This window comes from Labrus mixtus, chromosome 10, assembly GCF_963584025.1.
Source record: "Labrus mixtus chromosome 10, fLabMix1.1, whole genome shotgun sequence".
Lineage (NCBI taxonomy): Eukaryota > Metazoa > Chordata > Actinopteri > Labriformes > Labridae > Labrus > Labrus mixtus.
The window spans coordinates 13,048,060-13,068,070 of NC_083621.1; the positions used below are offsets into that span (position 1 = coordinate 13,048,060).

Sequence of the window (20,011 nt, forward strand, 5' to 3'; positions counted from 1 at the left end):
TTTCGTTTTTGCCCACTGGTCACAGTGACAAAATGGATTTTACATTTTTTTTCGAAAACGCACATGAAGCAGATCGGGATGAGGGAATCAGAATAGCTTAATGAAGATATGAGCACATTGATGTGTGTAGACTGATTATTTGCAATATGTTTTTTTTATTTAACCATTGTTTTAAACCAGGAGGACAGCAGCATAGCTAAAGTTTATGACAAACTACGATCAGCCATACATACAAACATGATATAAGATACAGCATAAGACATGAAATGACAAGTAAAGCAGCAAACATTTGTAATAATCAACCTCAGTTCATCTACAGCCAGATGTACCAGCCTCAAAAATAACCTAAAAGCATCCAATGAGACCCGATCATTAAGTTTCAAGTCCTTTTAATGAGCTGTTTTATGATTTGTGTGTATGCAATGTAATCGGTTTGCTTGCATCATTTCGTATTACATTTGGACGATTATAATCCTTAACAAGTATGTTGTCCTTAACAGAGATTTAAAACTAGGGCCCGACCGATAAGGGATTTTTGGGACCAATATCGATATAAGGGTGAGAAAAAATCTGATACCGATATGTTGGCCGATATCTTTCTTAGATCTATCTTTGATCTTAGAGGTAGATTGATATAGATATAAACAATTATTGTGGTGATCCCTCAGATGCAGTTATCAAACACTTGTGGAAAAGATATAATGAAGACAAGATGGTCACTCAACTGGAATGTAACTGAGCATGTACATGCCTCACCGCTTGACACTCTGGAGGGTGACAATGCTTGTTGTAATCCAAATAAGAAACTGTGTTGGTAAAATAAAACTCAAATGAAATGCTATTTGATTGATGAATTAAGTAATATTGGCGCATATCAGAGATAAAATTAGCCAAAACCGATAGTCACTGGATATGCTAATATCGGCCCACTTTATCGACTGGCCAATTAATCGGTCGGGCTCTATTTAAAGCTGTCGCATTAAACTGTTAGATAGATATTACCAATCAATAACTGCTGGAATTGATTGAGAATATCAATGTTTAACTAAACATGGGTCTATGAATATAAGGGAGATGAAATATCTCAGCCAACATGCACATTACCGTACTAGAAAGTCTTGTGGTTACCATAGAAGGATTATGCAGTGTAAGAAATGCCCCAGTCTCTAAAGGAGGGTCAAACTATGCAGATTTAAACCGTCTTAAAGCCTGCAGACTTGTTTGCAGGAGACTTGGCTGCAACATTAAGCTAATATTTGTGATTTACAGCAGATCTTCAGGCTCAGTACGAACACAAGGTTACAGATTTTCAGCCTGACACAGAGTGCAAACGCTCTCTACACAGCCCAAGGGCACACACACTCTGATTTACAGCAAACACTGACAGAAAATAGGGCAATGGGGAAATTACTCACTTACACCTTACGTTGAACATGAAAACACTTCCCATTCAAATACAGAGAGTAAACTTTGCTGTTATTTAGCAGGCTGTGAAATATTTGCACAGAGTTGTGGAGGAGCTTGAATTCTTCTGGGGCTGTGTTACAGAAGAGGGGGGTAGGTTTTATGGTGGTTATGGCGGATTACTTGAATGGAATTGGAAAGAAAAAAAAGATCTAAACAGCATCTTACTGTTTAGCCTATTCTTTGTGACAGAGAAGGAGACAGAGACATGGGGCTGTAGAGGCATTGAGATACATTTTCTCCTTTAATGTCTCTGAAAGAATCCCTGTGCCATCCTTCTGTGCTGTGTGAGGTTTCAGAGGTATTTTGAGGTCATGTCATTTACATTTTCTTGTTTGTCTGCATGAGAAAAGTCGCACTGTAGCACAGACTATGTGATTATCCTGCTATAATTAAATGTCAGTGTTGATAAAAATTATCTGCGGATTCTCTGAAATGCTCACTGATCCAACCTGTGTATTTTTTTTTTTTGTGTATCGCACAGACTTTATCTACATCCATAAAGAGAAAAAAAGGGCGCCGTTCAAACATTTTGACGCCCTTCTCCCCATAATTTACAATATAATTGACTCTTTTTGCCCATGCATTAGCCTGGGATCACAGGCCCCCGAGGTTGAGACATCTCTTTTCTCAGTGCAGATCAAATGGAGCCAGCTAACCAACACATTGAAATCCCTCGCAAGGAAAATTGGGCTGCATAAATATGGATTTTAATCACTGCCCAGTATTTATCTTTCTTCTCCGCTCATCTTTTGATGTTGCCACATTTTCTGCCTAAAATATGAGGAACATCTTAATCAGTGTATGACAGGAAAAACACTGTATCTCTACTACTCCCTTTAATTGTTGTTTCGCTTGAGTAAAGATCCCCATCTTTAATTAGTTACCTAAACATATAGTGCCTTCGTTTTGGTTTAATTCTGGGGAACTAACTGCTAGAAGGAAAGAAAAAAATCTACAGCCAAGTGTCTGTGATTGACTTTTCTCATGGACCCAGAGCGTAGACAAAGACTCAAAAGGGGGTCCAAGTGGGAAAGGCCTAAAAAATGTGCCCAGCAAGCTCCTCCACTATTTTCCAGCCGCCTTTTGTAACCACAGCCACATTTCTTAATTGTCAGTGACTCTCCGGCACCATCTAAACACATCAGTCACAGGGGCTGTCTTATTTATTTTATCTGTTGTTCCCCCTCCTTCTCTTTGTTTTTGTTCCTTTTCTTACTGTCAGGTATTTAAGCAGCCTGCCGGTTTTATAGAGTCCGCTGAATGGTCTTGATGGACCCGGGACTCAATGGACAGCATGTGACCCATCTGACCAGAGCTCTTTTATGTACCGCCTCTCTTTGTTGTTTTGTTTTTGTTTGTCTGTGAGAAAAGGGAGAAAAGAGCACTTCATTGGGTAGGAGGTTACCAACTTGCTCCATTAAGGCGTTGGGGATTTCATTAGCCACAGTCAAACAAGGCAATAAATAATAACTTGTGACCTTTGAAGTCTTCCAGACCGAGAAGCAGGAAAAGTGAGCCTCATGAAAGCTCACAAAGACGCTCCTCAAGCCTGTTGAAAGTTTTCTCTGGGCAAAGAGCCGAACTGTTATCCTCACTGTTTTAGCATTTTCTCACCCTGGACTTTTTTCTCTTTTTTTTTACTACAATGCTTGCTGGAAATCACAGAAAAGCAACGTCTCTGGTGTGGCTGTTTTTGCCGGCTGAGTAAAACAAGTTTCATTGTGAAGTGTGCGAGAAATGGTGCCTTCACGCTCCAGTACACATGTTTGCTCAGGGCTGATTAACTGCCCCCCTTAGAGGAAACGCTGCTTTACTTTAGCTACTGTGTTTCCGAGAATGGAGTGTTATGCTGAGTGGAGTTCTAGGATAAGAAGTTCAACCTGAGACTGGGACCCAGAATTGCTGCATCGTCCAACCTATCCATCCTTATACCAAAGAAGAAGACATATTTTTCTTGTTTTGTTCTAAATGTGCTGAGGCAAAGTGTGAGTGGGGTTTAATTAAAGATTAAGAGAGCATGACCCCCTACTGGGCCCAAATTTCATTGGCTCCTAAATTTGCGTGACCTGGCCAGGAAGGGGCTTTTTGCTGAGTTGCCCCATACAATAGCCTCTGGGACTTCACTGCCTACATGCCCCCACACCCACTCCTATCCCCTCCCAGAAGTCCCCTGCAACTCTGCACTACTTCCTGTAATCATCCCCACATGTGGTGGTGGCATTTAGCCTCCTCTACCATGGCACATGTCATTAGGACTAGCTTTAAGCAGGTCTACCTTGCTCCAGGCCTACTGTGGACTTTCTTTATAGAGCTGGGGGTGGCGGGGGGGGGGGGGGGGGGGAGGTTAATGAAGCACCAACTGAATCCTACCACCTAGAGAGGTTTTGACATGCTGAGGTAGCAGTAGTAGCCTAAACGTCGGCCAGCCGAGGCTGTCGTCCATCTCTGGGGCTGGCTTCACGTGAAGGGAGTGTCTGTAGGAGTGTTGGGGACCAAAGGTCAAGCCAGTGAAAGCTGTAAATCCCAGAAGGGGACTGGCCTAGAGGTCACCCAGTCATGGCGATTAGAGGAGCCTGCTACAAGATGCGAGAGAATCGGGGGTGGCACAGAAAAATCAGCAATGGACCCCTGCGTTGGAGGACAGACACTATTGTTTTCCAAAGAGCCATTTTGGCGACGTGCGTGGTTTATTTTCCAAGGAGAATAGCGAGAACTTCCTCAAAGAGAATGGAGCACTTAAGCAAACATATGAATAACATGTGACAATGTTTGGACTGTTGACTGAAAGTCTTGTTTATGTGTGTCTGCTTGTGTATACTCAGTGTGTTTGCAGGAGTCATTTTGCTGGACAGATGAATATGTTTTACAGGATTAGGTTTATTTGCTGTAGTTCTGTTCAGCACAGATTGTTTTGTTTGGACCGCCACTTATAAGTAATAATGTTTCTTTTGTGGACATTTTTATATTTCGAGTAGCAGAAATCAGAAGACTGTAAAGGAGAAAGATGCTCTGTGGGCAGATGTTTTTGTGTGATACAGAAATTCAGTTTACAGCTACAGCAGTTCCACCTTAACAAAATGTGTACTTAAAACAAATTAAGATTGACTTCCACTCAAAATGAAAACTTTTCGATCGGGAAGTTTTTCATGTTCATAAATGTCTTCGATCCTGCAGTTACACTGATTTCATACTGCTGTGTGTATTTTTGGCTGGTGCTTTCACAGCCAGTCAGTGAAATCGACTATTGTCTCTCAGCAACCACTTACAGACTCATCTCTCATTTATGCTGAACTGTATTTCTGGGATTTCTGTGCACCCAAGAGGCTCACCGGTGCGGTGCTGCACACAATATGTCTCAAACAGAGTTTTAGTTCTCTGCTTTAGCTGGCTGATTCCACATCCATCAATGCTCACAAGGGATACTTAAAAGGACATTTCTGGTCATTTTCTGCCAAAGTTTCCTAGTTTTTTGTGGTAATTCCGATCAATGCTATGAAGATTTTTCTGATATATGTAGAAAAGAGGAACAGTTTGGGTTCTGCATTTCTCTCCAAATTATATTCCGCTAAATAAAATAAAAAGTTGTCTCAGGACCCTTAAGAAAAAGAGCAGGTTCATACCTTACTTTTTATGTTTTTATTTTTGTCTAGAGGCTGAACACAAGTTCACCATGTACAGACACTCGGTTATGGTTCTGCTGGAGGCAGAAAACCTCAGACAGAAGGACAAACATGTTGAACAGCCATCTGTTGACAATTTACCAAATAAAATGGTAAAATGTAAGTGAATTGCTACTATAAAGCACTTTTTCAGGAAATGGATTTACAAAATGCCTCTCATTCAGCTACATTCAGCTATTTATGCTCACGCTAAATGCAGGAGGGTTTACATGCAAGACACTGGCCTGGCAATTGAGAGCAAGTCAGACGTTCAGTCAGTTTTTTGCTCAAAGACACTACAGCAGGCAGACGAAAGGAGCCAGGGATAAAACCACATGAGATTGGACTTTTGTCATTAGAATTTGAGAGCAGTTTGTTTTTATGTTTGTAGGCTAACCTTCTGTATTTTCCCCCTTTATGGGAATGACTTTAGGTCAAATAAAAAACAAAAAATGTTTCTGCATCCACCGTCCATATGACACAAAACACATAATATTTCCACATTTGTTGTAATAACTGCTTTGTGGTCATTCCTGTATTTTATCACCTTCACCAAATGTGTAGTCCAGCTTGCGATGAAGGGAAGGGTTACCGCCTCAATACTCTTCCCATACTGGGTTTTAATGAGGTCAGGAGAAAATCTGGAGGAGAATAATGGAGAAACAGTTGCTGTTCTTATTATTTTTACACACCCAACTGTCTAGTATGTTGCACCACAAACAAAGAGGAGGTAAAGCCAGTGTAAACAAAGCACAGGGGTTAGCAGCCTTGTTAGTGTGACAAGTTAAAATATAATACACTCACAGTCTGAACAAAAATGTTGAAAACAATATCAGGCTTTGAGATAGTAAATAGGGATTTATTTTACATTGTTTTGATTCGCTCTATTGTTTTCATTTTGGGTTGAGATCTGAAAAGTGGTCCCAATATGTAAGCCTGAGAGGGATTGTTTCTGTAGTCACCTCATCTGACTTCTACAGAGGTCCAAAGCTGACATGCAAACAAACATTTCATTTTTCTCCCTGATGACAAGTAATTTATCTCATTATATCAATACAACAAAACTGATTTTCCTTTCACAATGGATACATTGATCTTATTATCTTATAAACAAACAAACCTTGCTTTTTTTGATAAGATACATTTTTGGCAGTTTAGAAAAGAGAACAACAGGATAGTAATTGTGTTAGGCCAGACCACGGCAATGCAATGCTGCCATGTCCCAAATTAATAAAGTAAGTTTTCTGTTTGTTTTGTGCTTTTGCAACTCTGGGAATACGAGATTGATACATTGAGATTTTGTGAAAACAACTGTTATTACTCATTTTTACGGGAATACAGAGCAAATAAAACATGCTAGTGCATGTCCTCTCAAGGCTTCCGTAGACTTCACTTGTTGAGGCTGAACTCCATTTTTCTCTATGTAAAAAGAATAACATAGCTGTTTTAACTTGCCTATATGCCGAGTCTCAAGAGACTTTTGATAAGCTTTTAGAATTTTTAAGTTAAAGGAGCAATATGTAACTTTGACACCTAGCGTTTAAAATAGGTACTGCAAGAGGGTCACCATGTCGCGGACACTGAAGCATCGGTGTTTAACCAGCTCTGCATCGGTCTTGAAACCTTTCTGAAAAAAAAAAAGACATAGATGATGCTGTTACATAATTTAAGATTGATTCAAATATGCAATATCACCTGGGAAAATTCTTCCAACATGAGGAAGTACGTTGTTATTTTTGTCCATAGTGTAACAACATGAGACTCGAACACAGTGTACTGGTATCCAAAGCTATGAATAAAAACACTCATTCATTAGTTATTTGGTACTACAACTCTACCTCCTACACAAACGAAGAGGTGTGTGAAGCAGTTTGTGTACGGACTGACATGTTTTAACCCAATTATTGAGGACACAAACATTTCACAGAAAGAAACACAAACACTCTGAGGCGCTCAGTTGTGAGTTCAGTCTCCGCTTTTGTCCACACAATAGCTATAGATCCTTCATCCTCTATCAAGGAAGCCTACGCTCCTCTTCACACTCACACCGTGACCTCCAGACAAGTTAACTATGCCCCCTCCTATACATACACACACACACACATACTTACCCTTGGACCAAACCGAGGGGGGATGATTGGTGCACCACTTAAAACAAGCTGGCCGAAATAGAGGCGTAGCCATCACCTCCCCACATTCACAAATACCCCCTTAAATGAGAAGAAGTCAAAGACAGAAATTCTAATCACTTGCCTTCCCCTCCTGTTTTGTCGAGGGAGATAAATAGAGAATAGAATACGATTTGAACCGAGGCCAAAGGCAGGGGAGGCTCTCAAAGTATTGTTGGATGATCTCCACTAAGTGGAGGCAGGGGCTGAAAAGAGCGCTGTCTTGTTAGTTAGTGTGTAATGAACAACTTTCACAAGCCAGTTGGTCAATGGGAATCACAGTGTTCCATTCTTGTACTCTTAGAAATTCACATTGAAGATGGCTGGCACGTTACCGACTCGCCTTTAAACAAATAATGAATGGATTAATACTAATATCATGATAAACAATTCATTTTTATCTGCTGTGTTTGTCTCATATTGGTCACCAGAGACCTGAGCTGCATCTTTCATGTAGCTGGTTAAAAGGGAACCAGAGTGGAGGCGTACAGAGGCTAAAAAGAAACCGCCTCTGTTTGGTAATGGTTCTCTCTCTATCTTTTCATATGACCAGACCTTTCATTCCATCCTTTTCACCACAAAAAGAAAAAAGAAAAAAGTTTGTCAGTCCCCTGTTCCTTTTGTTGTGTGCTTTCTTCTCCACGCTCTTTCTACTTTTATCCTAATCCCAGCCATGCATGAGCGATCAGTTGTGTCCTGTTGTTTCACTGTTCTGCTAGTTTTCAATCAGTAGGGTTCCTCCTTTGTTCCTTTTCTTTGCCAAACAGAGAAAAAGGTAAGGAGAGGAACGAGTAATGAAATCTCTTCTGTAGACTTTGGCCTTTGTGTCCCTCATCAGGATTTTTAGATATAGCTCTGACTGTAATTAAAGTGGATTGTTGCTGCGATGCTGCTCTCTGCTGACTTCCCTGTTGCTCTTTGGAGAGGTAGAGGGAAGGCTGCATCAAAGCTTGAAGCTAGAGTCCAGCAATCATGGAAACTGCTCTGTTTTGATGTATAAATCCAGTAAAAAACATCAGCGGACATCAGAACGTGTTGAAAAACAAGGACCTGACAGGCTAAGACGTGACTGAGTTTGTCTTAAAGAGACAAACAGAAGGCAGAGCAACATTCTGGGTTGTCCTTAAGACACCTGAACAGGCAAGAACATTAGATAAAGAATTTGATCAAATTGTTTTCTTTAATTCTCCCCTGAATGAAAGTTTAGTTGTATAAGATTGATTTTCACTATAGTATTTGCAACCATAGAGATCGACAGAACATGCTGTCCAGTGTGCAGACTACTGCTGTGTGCTATTGCTGAGGTGATGGTTATTAGCGTGATCATGGCGCTATGCTCTCCATATGGGCTCAGTGGGGACAGAGGCTGAGGCCTGTTCAAAGGGACAGTCATTGTTACAGGCTGATCTCTAATCTCTGTGGTTGTCTGTCCTAATTAAAAGTGTTGTGGGTGTGTAGGGTGCCTGGGCCTCTGCTCTGCAGGAAATTATGATCGCAAACGTCTTCCTGTCGAGTCCTGCACTTGGCACTACAAAGTGACGCGGGCCGCCGTTACCTGAATGGGCTGGAATCAGAGCAGACAGCCGCATCATCCCGGCTCTTAGTCTATCAGGCCGTGCACAAGTGGCCATTGTTGACGCCAAAAACGGGATTAAGGAGGGTCTTCAAGGGAATTGATTTTCATGTGAGAACAATAGTGGGGCGCAGAACACTGGGGCCTGGGTCTGAATCACACAGCCAAAGAGCTTTATGAAAAGGGGTGCGCCGCAAGCACTGAGATTAAAGCAATCAGGTTCTTTACCCCCACTCTTTTTGGATAACCCCCCCCCCCCCCCCCGCCTCCCTCCTCCCTCCCTCTGTCCTTGTCCTCTCGGCACCGTCATTTTAGCTCAAATAATGACCAAAGAGGAAGAAAAGAGGCACAAGTTGTTTACTTTCCCCCAACATTTCCTTTTTCACTTTAGTCTAACAAAGGTTCAAGGGCCATCAACAACAGGGTGGAGGTATGTGAGTTTAGATCGCAGAATGTCTGAGCAGATGCCGGACACTCTGTCCAATGCTGCTCAGAGCCAGGGTAAAAGCTCATCTGTGTGTATAGAGAGAAGCTGTAGGGAGCGGGTTTCTGGGCTGGGAGGCGACATGGTTCTTTGGCGGGGTCCGGCGTCGGGGTGAACGTGACGTGTCACTGAGAGGGGATCAGGGGTTACGGATGAAAGGGATGGCCGCCTTGTCCTCTGTCTTTGGCCGACTGCTTGCAGCTGTGGGCACCATTGTAGACAAGCTCATTTGCATACGTTTGGCAGGAGCTCCAGGAGGCAGCGCAGGCCAAGAGGAGCAGCCCTGTTTAAAATGGAGGCGAAAGGGCGGGCAAGTAGACACCCAGTGTATGCAGATACATACCCATACATTATGTACCCTACAGTACACACAACGGCAGTGTCCAAGAGAGAAAAAAGGCTTGTTAGTCCAGTGTCAACATGTAAATACAAACAGAAGAGATCAAGAGTGTAAGTTGTACCTCAGAGGGTGATAAGGCCGTGTCACCCTGATGTCATAATGACAGAGCGACGGCTGAAGGAGTGTGCTGTGTGGGGCTCTTGGCCGGCGGCGGAGGGGTGTGTCCTACCCTGACTAGAGACAGGTTTATTGGGCCTGATGAGTGCTAAGCTCCTGTGCCTACCCACAATGGAGCCTGTGATCTCCCTTTGTGGCTCATTGGGAAGCACTGGTGCGCTCGGCAGCCCCCGCTCTGTCATTAGACAGATTGTGAACAGGCTGCACAAGGCCCAGCCAGGGATGACGGAGCCACCAGCCACTTCATTAGGGGCATTATGAAGAGGACTGAAGCTTTCTTCTCTCCGCCTGTGTCCAGAATTCACAGGTCTGTTTAATCACATAATTCTCCTCAAGTGCCCCAAGGAGGCTGCAGCACAGCAAGGGCCCTTTAGACCCATGACAACTTGGAGTGATTAATTATATTCATCTTTTGGAATATCTGCAGAATAAGAGGGAATTTGATATTGGCCCGCTTTTATTTTTTCCTGTCCTCTCGTCTTTTTCCAAGCAGCTCTTTGATGTCGCCCTGTTATTGTTGGGGGACGTCTGCGCAACCCTCTGCTGCTGAAGCTTTGATATGCTCCAGCAGGGGTTAAGGGTTAGCGTCCAGAGGTCCAGGGCCAGGACGTCCTAACTTCTGTCTTGGAGAGCGCCTGACCTCTGGACCTGAGGGTTGGTCAGAAAGACTCCAAATTCCGCCTCCCTTTGATGCACGTTCTTTCACAGCAGTTAATTAGCCAGGGTGGCTAAACGTTTAGCCAGGGCGTGAAAGAGTCTGGGCTAGCATGTGTGTCCAAGTCATCGCCTGCTTTTTTTGTGTGTGTCACAGGGTCTTTTGAAACAATGTGGATCTTGGACGACTTGTTTGCATAGGATATTGGGTGAATGCTGCAGCCTTTTCACACGGGCTCATTCACCAGGGAGAGTTTGGAGAAGGCCTTTCTTGTAATGAAGAGGAGTCCTTGACATTTCACTCATTTCCTCTAATCAACGACATGATTTCACTCTTTTTTTGTGTCGTTGTTTGCGCTATGTTACAGGAATCTACCCTAAGGAGACAGAAGAAGCTCTTATCAGGCAAGTGGCAGTTGCAGGTTGTGAATCATTTCGAGCCACTGCTACATATCGCCCCCTGATCTTCATACGGTCTTAAGGGGGGCGTTAATACACATTTCTGAAGATTTGGCTTTCATCAAGTTTCCAGTGAGGGGTCGGGGTTTCAAGCGGGATCCAATTTTCTCTTCCTTCTATTCTAACAACTTTTACAATCAGCCATGAGCCTGTCAGTAGCCTCAGCTGCAACATGCTGGATTCATCATAGCTTAAATACCTGTTCTGCTGCAAGTCGGGGATAATAATTTCCCTGTGCTCCTGTCGGAAAGGGCAAATAACGCTCGTTTGTTTGATTTCAGAGAAGCAGTAAAACAGCTTTTTGCCTCCTTGCCCTGAGCACACAGGCCTAAAATAACAATGTTAAATGTTATTTATGACAGACCTGAATTCAGATAAGAAATCCTGGTGATAAACTCATCGGCACTTATTGCTGCTGAACTTGTAAGTACACTAAGTGATTAAGCACCTGAGACGTACCTTAAGTTTTCTTTTCCTACGAAATATTCTGTAGCCTGAGGCAACCTTCAATCACTTGCCCACGGAGCAACATCAAATAAAATTTCACTTCATGTTGTCTGTTTTTGGGGTAGTGGGAGGGGGGGAGCCAGTTTGGGTCTGGTTGATACTGTAGTGATATTGATCTGCTATTGAGTGCACACTGTGTCCAGACAGTTTCCATCCCCAGGGACCCAAACACTAAATCATTCTCTCATTTTCAGCTAACGTGTATGCCTGCAGAGCTGCCTGTGCTCTCAGGGTATAGACAAACTTTAAAGTAAAAGACTCATTCTTCCTGTCTGACTCTCCCTTCCGCCTGTGTTCTGTCTTCAACTTTGCATCCGTCTCTTACTGAACCTAATATTGATTCGAACGCAGCGTCAGCCACTATAAACTATGATCTTAAAGACGTGTTCCCAAACAAGCACCGTTTGTCTTAACAAGCATGAAAGGATTTTAGGAGATTTACACTCTGCCTGTGATTTAAACATCAAGGCTTAACCTATTTCTTTATGAAGAAGGAGTTGCAGGGGATGGGTCTTGCGCTCAGCGTATAACTTGATGATTCACTCATTTGAGGATAATGTCAAGGGAAATAGCTTTAACCATTTTACAACCTGCATGTATCTTATTTGTCAGATCAACCATAGTGTTTCTTACAATATGACAGAGCAGCAGTTTCACCTGTGAAAGAAGACGTTTAATCCCAAAACAAAAAGTCCACCCATTATGGGAAGAGCAGCATTATTTGAGCTTTCAATGACACATCAAAACATAATTATTTATATAATAGGTCTATATAGGCCTTTTTGATGATATATTTCTAACTTTTAGCGTTTTTTGCATAACATCGGACCAACTTGAAGCCCCAGTGTTTCAACAGGAAACTGTGACTATTTCCTGCACTCTTCTTCTACAGCTGTTGCTCGTCTTGAATGTTGTAATCAAATAAAAAAACATTCTGTATTGACTCTCATACTTTCATCTATTTTCTGTCTAATCTGATGATTACTAGTGCTTTTTGCTCCTCCATGTGTGCTGTTTGGTTTGTGTAACTGTGCCTGGGTGTGCAGTTTACTAAGTAGTCAGGACGGGTTTCAGAGCGCTCTGTGCTGTTCTCCAGCTCGGCCACCTGCAGCTGGGGATCGATCAGCTCTCTGGCACCTTAACCTAACCCCCCCTCCCCTTCCCACTTCCCCAATCAACCAGCCCCTATACCTCCAGAATCCCGTCCAATCCCATGGCTGTATCAACCAGGCCAACAGGGGGCTGCCTGTTTCTTCATTTGCCTGCTGAAAGTGAAGTTCACATTCATGCATTGACATGGCTGTGGAGAGGACAAACAAGTTGACATCAAACTCCCCCCCAAAAAAACACATCAGCCAATGTCTTTTCAAAGCTTTCAGGTAGATGCAGAGCAATTTATGAATTGGCCAACATCATGTAGACTTTTCAGGCACATCCATTTTTTAGACTATTATTTGGTTTCCTGTGAATCATAAGAAAACAGAAGGATACCACTTTACTGGACTAACACACCTTTAACCCAACGTCCTTCATGTAGCATTAGTATGTAGTTAATAATCATTCATTAATATAACACTTACATGGTTGCAGGTTTGTGTTTGTTAATGTATTTGTTTGCAACTTTTGCAATGCCATTAAAACTCACAAAAATGTGACTTTGTAAGCTTATAATAACACCGAACATACAACCAAACAGTGGTGGGTTAGGCAATGAACATAATGTGAATTCTCAAATAAAATCAGGGTACTGAAAACAACTAACATATGTTGACAATAATGTACATTAAGTGATATACACACTTACTATAGTCAAAGTAACAGAGCATGATTGAAACTCTGCCTCTCCTTGATGTTTCCAAGCCCTGAAACTATAAGACGAAGATTTGGAAGGCTGCTTCCTTAAATCCCTCTTATTGCAGAACTCCTACACTCCGGCAGCCACGTCATGGCGCATGAGTTCGTCGTGGCAAACGAGTTTTGACGAGAACAAACTGGTCCTGCTGGAAGACTGGAGCTTGTGCCAGACCCCTTTAATGGTATACTCCCTGCTGCAGATCCAGAGCAGAAGAAGACGTTTTCTATTATAGAGGCCTCTCCCTTAATGATGAAAGTAAACAACATGAACAAGAGTGTTTAATATTTCATGGCCCACCCACAGGTGCAGCAGTGTGCCGGGAATAACACATACCGTACATCCGCACATACAGATGGGGGTCTGATTAAGACAAGGCTACTGTCCCCTGCTGCAATTCCGGCCAGATTCTCAGTGGTTGTGGTTGTGTGTGTGTGCGTGTGTGTGTGTGTGTGTGTGTGTATAAGGTGTGTGTTTAGGGTCTTGAACATATTTGCTACCTCAGTTTTTTTCCCTCTCTCCTCCGCCCTCTCTGTGGTGATATATAGAACATATGGGAAATTATTGTGGGGTTATAAAGGGCTGTTGACTCCAGCAGACATGCAATAAATTAAGCTGTTTGTGCAGGGGAGGAAAAACATGGGCTCTTTAGGAACACTTAGTGCAGATTTCCTGTACACACTTAACTCTCCCTCTCTTGCTCCCTCTTCCTCTCTAACTCCTCCTCTTCTTGCCCTCCAGCCCCGTTTCCCTGCGTCTCCTCCTGACTCCCCCTCTCGCTATTGTAACACAGGCCACAGCACAAGCTCATTCTGTTCTCCTAGTTGGTGGTAACACAGTGGGATATATCCACACAAATTACACACATAAAACTCGTAAAGCCTGGAAAATATTTTAATAGTTTCCGCACCCCCTTAGTGGCAACAAGCTGCATGTGCAGAGCTGGTGAGCAGCACAGACGTTATTGGCGCATTTAAATGTGAAACACAAGAGAGGTACATGGGGAGGGAGTGGGGGCCCAAAATGGCTGTAAACAAGGAAAATGACACTTGACAAGTTGTAATTTATGGACGTTGTTTCAAAGGAGAGACTCACCGTTCCTGCACTGACAGAGGAAGGAGAATAAGGCACAAGGATCCAGGCATTAGAGGAACTATTCACAGAATGTTAGCGCATCAAAGCCATACAGAGACAAAAAAAAGGGAAAGAGAAAGCTGTGACTTCAAAGTGGAAGCATGATGAGCAATGCACAGAGAGAGAGAGAGAGAGGAGAGAGAGAGAGAGAGAGAGAGAGCTTTGCAGGCTGATAGCACCCAAAGCGAGCACAGGATGATGGGGATAGGAGGGTTGAGATTTGGGGGGTGCTGGATACAAACGTACTCTGCTCATCTCAAAGAATGCTAAATCAAGTAAAAAAAACACACACACACACACACACACACACACACACACACACACACACACACACACACACACACACACACACACACACACACACACACACACAGACACACACACACTTACTCATGCTGTCTGGGGAAGGGAAGCCATTAAACAGAATAGAATAGGACTGGAGCTCTCGTACCCCAAATCCATCTAGAAACAAATCAACGTCACTATTTGTGTGTTTACTCTCTCTGCAAAATGAGGACAAAACAGAACCAAAACAGTCACTGAAAATAAGCACGCTAAGAAAAAAACAAAGTCGTAGTCATGCTTGATGAAACCGCCTAATGCATCCTACAGCAACAGCAGTCGAGGCCAGATGTTGACTGTGATTGTTACACTTTGTGTTTTCAGAGCGAGAATGCTTGTTTGACTGGTTCAGCATACAGTGTACCAACACTGTGATTTAAAACCATCCTATTAATATCTGTGCCGTTTAAAAGGTATTCTTCAAGAAGTGGCGTTTTTTCGAAAGAGCTGAATCTAAATCAGCTTGTTCCCCTTTTAAACTTTTACCAAGGGGTTTCTTAAAACTCATCAACAAGTCATTTTAAGCGTGCTTTATCATGACTGAGTGCAATTTTCCAAAGAGCACACATGACTTGACAGCCCTCCAGGTTCTTATCAGCTTTCAAGGATGACATTCAAAACCAAATGAAAGATAGCATTTGATGTATGTGGAGCTCTTATTCTCCATCCGTTTTCAGACCTGCTGAAGGCACTTAACAGTGAAATGGTTTAAATTAAGCAAACTGCTATCACTTCACTTGACAGTGCTGCTTCTCTTATGTGATCCATTTATAAGCTTCAACTCAACAGTGGACAGTGGAATGACGATTAACCAAAAATTTGAGTCTTCACAGCAGATATGGAAGCTCCCTCTGCTAAATAAATATACAAGTTAAACTGGCAGTGTAGATATCCTGTAATTTGCGAAATGACAAGATGCTTGTCTGATGCACCGAGCACCTTCAATTGCAGCTCATTAACTCAGTCAGGGGGAAGCATTCTACATGCACGCAGCGAAACTATTAAAATACTTCCATTAACTGGGAGAATAAATATCCTGGTTGCAGCCCAAAGTGTCTTCATTTGGGCTCAAATGCGAGATATGCCGTTGCTATGGTAATATGGCAATGGCTGTAGCCCTCCTCCCAGCTGTTGGTGGTTTTTGTGAGAGTGAGAGAGAAAGAAAAAGAGAGAGAGAGAGTGTGTATGTGAGTGTGTGTTTGTGTGTGTGCACGCATCCATTGATGCTGCCTCCGTGCTGTGTTCCCCCTTTCAGTCTTCAGAATAGTGTCTCTACTAATCCGTGAAAGTTGCGGCGCTCTGAACCAGTGGCCAAGCCTTTTCCCACTGAACCACGTCCCAGGGTTTGCGCTCAGCTTTACACTTGATTGGTCCCTCCCGTGGCAGGACTCCCCTCCCTGCTGGGCGTGGGCCCGTCCCCCTTGCTGGGCTGCTCAGCACTGCCTAATCGCCTTCTCCCCACCATAATTACCAGCGCTGAGCCCAGGACTCACCAACAACCCATTAAAGTCTGGCCAGCCAGTCCTCAGCAGCCCTCACACATCCAGCATTTACACAGGCCCAGAACCAGGCCTAAGACCAGGCCCAGATCCACCACAGCACCTGTTCATGCCTGGCGATGCCCCGCAGCACTGTGGACTTGGCTGCTGAGGCTGCTGAGGCTGCTGGGTAGGAAAATGAGAGGGGGTTGGCAGCTGTGCTGTTGTCCTCCTCCCCCTGCAGTGGAGGTGATGTGTTTATTTGGGCTGGGATGCTGCAGCAAGAAGCTGTGAGAGGTAACTATCTCCTTGTTGTGCTGTACAGAGTACCAGGGAATCCACCCTGCAGAGACACAGCCCTTTGATATGTGACCACTTCAAACCCACACATACAATGGAAGCAGTCAGTGGTGGAAATAGCCAAAGTTGATGTTGTCTGGGCAAGGTGGGACAAATTTGCTTTGCTCAAAACCGACCTTGAACTTTTTCTGCATACATATTTTCAGCAGAGCAAATACAAAAAATGTTGTAGATTCAGAACGTTGACAATCTTTGCAACATGTGTAAAATCAGAAATGGGAATACTCCCATTTACAATTTGGTTGCACCCAAAAGGTTTTCAAATTTCAGACGATTGCACCATTGCTGAGAGCATATGGGACAGGCCAGGTGAAACGCAGTGACCTGGCAAACAGTCCAAAGACTGATGAGAGCCGGGTACACGTCACAAGTCACTGGGTGTGCTGGCACAAACAGTACCCAGAATGTGGATCAGACAGACACCCAGCACTCGTTAGCTTATTACTCTCTTATTAGGAACATTTTTGCCTTGCATGGATTGGCAGAGTCCCGCTAGCCACCCTCTTCACATGGCCCAGGCTCTGTCAGAGCTGATCAAAAGACATTTCTTCACATCTCCAGACGCCAGGGAAAAAAGGAGAAGAAAAGAGGGAGAGAAGAAAAGAGCCAGAAGGGGGCATACTGCTCTCTCTTTACTCTGGTCTTTTGGTGAATGAGGACTTTTTTCACAATGCCCTCTCCTTTTTCTTTATTTTTTTCATTCTTCCATTGGCAGAAAAAAAGAAAGAAAAAAAAAAAGAGTATTTCCCATCGCGTTTCGGCAAATTGTTTTTGCCATATCAAAAACAATTGTCCTCAGGTGAAGAATGAGCCTGCAGAATTACAACCATTCCAGGGGGAGAAAGAGGTCTTCACAAATCTGACTGGCTTCCAGGCAGCCAAGACCCCCTCGAAGTGGTAATGAAAAGTGTAACTTTAGCCTCCCAGCTGTACGTCTCAATCCATAATCCTTTCCCAAAAACCTCACCGTAGAGCCGCCTACCACTCCCATGGCGTTCCCAGCCTGTGCCGGGCTGGGCCTGCTCTGATTTATGTGGCAGTCCCGTGTCATACTCTCAACCTGAAAAGGATTTGCTCTCCTATATTTACCAGGGTGGTCAGGGCAGCTCTCTGGAAACACAGAGAGCCCAGTGTCCGGGGCCTTTTCCCCAGACAGTCCTCTCACCCCTCTGTGCCAATAAGATGGACGTGTTGGACCTACCAGAATGAGACGAGGCTCCAGTGTTTCCATAGTCGTGTGTTTCTTCAGAGCAGAGGTGAGTCTGTGTGGGCGTGTGGGTGTGTTTTTGTGTGGGTACAGTTGCTGAGTTCATACCTGGAAGATATAGGCGTGTCATAGAGTGCAACATTGGTGGCACGGCCTGCAAATTGACAAGGGGCCCCATAACCCTCTGATATACAGAGACAGTTAATACTGCGGTGTGTTTTAGTTGTTAGAACTCTTATTTCCTTGATCATTGTGCGTCTGCATGGTCATTTTCTGCTGCTGTATCGAAAAAGGAGATGATTTTTGGAAGATCTTAAGCATGAAATTGTCCAATCTTCATCATTTCTTCTTCAAGTTCAAAAAGCAGTGTTGGTAGCCCAAGCCAATTGCAACTGTGAAACACTCGATTAAAAATGCATTGATTTCGAGTGAATTATTCTGGCAAAGTTAAAAAGGGAGACCCTAATTGGTAGAACGATAACTAATTGATGACGTATGTGTGAATTGCAGATTTTCAAAGAGTTGAAAGACGTTAGAGAGGGGCTGTGTCTGCTGCTGCTGCTGCTGCTGCTGCTACTGCGTCCATCACAGTTTTCCCTCTGTGGTGCAAAAAGTACAGATTGTGCTACTTACCAGTACAGCGTGACTAAAGATGCAGTAAGAGTTGCAAGCTGAACACACATGTGGGTAGGTGAGCTGTCGTGGATGGATAGTCGGTGGTCCCCTTTTGCCACTCTGCATCCACTCCTGTCAAGTAAACAAGCCAAGGTGACCTCTGGACAGCTGGGTTTATACATCCTGGGGCTCGTTGTCTACGTAGTGTGGCGGTGGGAACAGCGGGTGGTTGACGCAGACTCTAAGGAAGGGATCAGCTCATCCTATCTTATGTGTGTGTGTGTGTGTGTGTGTGTGTGTGTGTGTGTGTGTGTGTGTGTGTGTGTGTGTGTGTGTGTGTGTGTGTGCTGTGTGTATATGTGTGCGGGATGTGCCCCCATGCTACGTGCATGCACGTGGATGTGTCTTGCATGCATGTACATTAGTGTGACAGCCACGTGGTTAACACTAAACACTGTCTTGTATATCCGAGCAGGAAATGAAAGCAAAGCTACCAAGAACACGCAGAGCGGGCGCCTGGCAGAAATCGCATTTTCCACCTTGCACTTACATTAAAAAGCGTAAATTACAAAGATCTTGTTTCTGCAAAAAATGTCGCGAAATTGGCGTCGCAATTTCACGACCAGAATTTCCCAGAAATGCGGCACGTCCTGAAAAAAAAAAAAAGAAGACTTTTGGACCCATGCAAATGCAGACAAAATGGCTGCTGTTGCTAAGCTAACAGGGAAGGAAGAAGATGGAGTTGATACTCTTTGAACGCTGTTTCAAAGGCAGCGCATTTGTTTTTAAGTGCAAGCCGCACAAATATGGGGAATTTTTCATTTTTCCAGATCAATATAAACAGAAGAATCTTCAGTTTGCTCGCTGTAGTTCATTTCATTTTAGTCATACAGTTTGCTGTATTTTTACAAGCGATTCACTTCTCATCCCAGCCGCAAATTGACTTAAGAAATGGTGAATTTTAATTGTTCTTAGCGTAAGACTTCTAACAATTTGGTGGAAACTGGTGTATTAAAATTACAGCGGAAAAAACTTCAACAGACTTTGGTGTAAGAATGTGTGATGACTGCGTAAATATTTTCAGCCAGATATGCGAGTTATGCGATGAGTCAAATGTGACAGCTTCATATGAAAGTCTGTTTGAGTCTTTACAGTTGAAAGGCCTCATAGTATGACACAAGGAGAGCCTTCACATTTTCTATCCCTTTTTCTCTCCCTATGCAGTAACTTTGGGAAATCATGTGAGAGAAAGATATGTCTGATAACTTTCTCTTTCAGTATACTTTTTTTCCCCACTGATGTCAGATTTTAAAGCGTAGATTATAGAGGTGGATGTGTTTTTTTTTTTTTTTTAGTTGAACAGTATATCTGTAATCATAAAAGTTTCTTCTGAGAGAGATGAAAAAAGAGGCAGAGAAAATAAAAAGCCTATATATGTAAAGAAAAATTAAAATGTAATTAATCTTTTGACAAACCACTATTTTACCAAGACATGATTTAAATTCACTTTGACATTACAGCAGTTATCTTAAATT

General features: G+C 43.2%; 1 protein-coding gene and 1 long non-coding RNA gene across 2 annotated transcripts in view; one reads left to right on the top strand and one right to left on the bottom strand.

Moving 5' to 3' along the window:
• The window catches only part of adgrg4a (adhesion G protein-coupled receptor G4a), a 382,000-nt gene that overhangs the window by 140,071 nt on the left and 221,918 nt on the right, over positions 1-20,011 (bottom strand). The gene's annotated exons all lie outside the window — the stretch shown is intronic.
• LOC132982109 (uncharacterized) overlaps positions 15,868-20,011 on the top strand; it is a 29,113-nt gene continuing 24,969 nt past the window's right edge. Inside the window, exon 1 of the long non-coding RNA XR_009674674.1 lies at positions 15,868-17,910. This is a non-coding gene — a long non-coding RNA (uncharacterized LOC132982109). The remainder of the gene's footprint in view (positions 17,911-20,011) is intronic.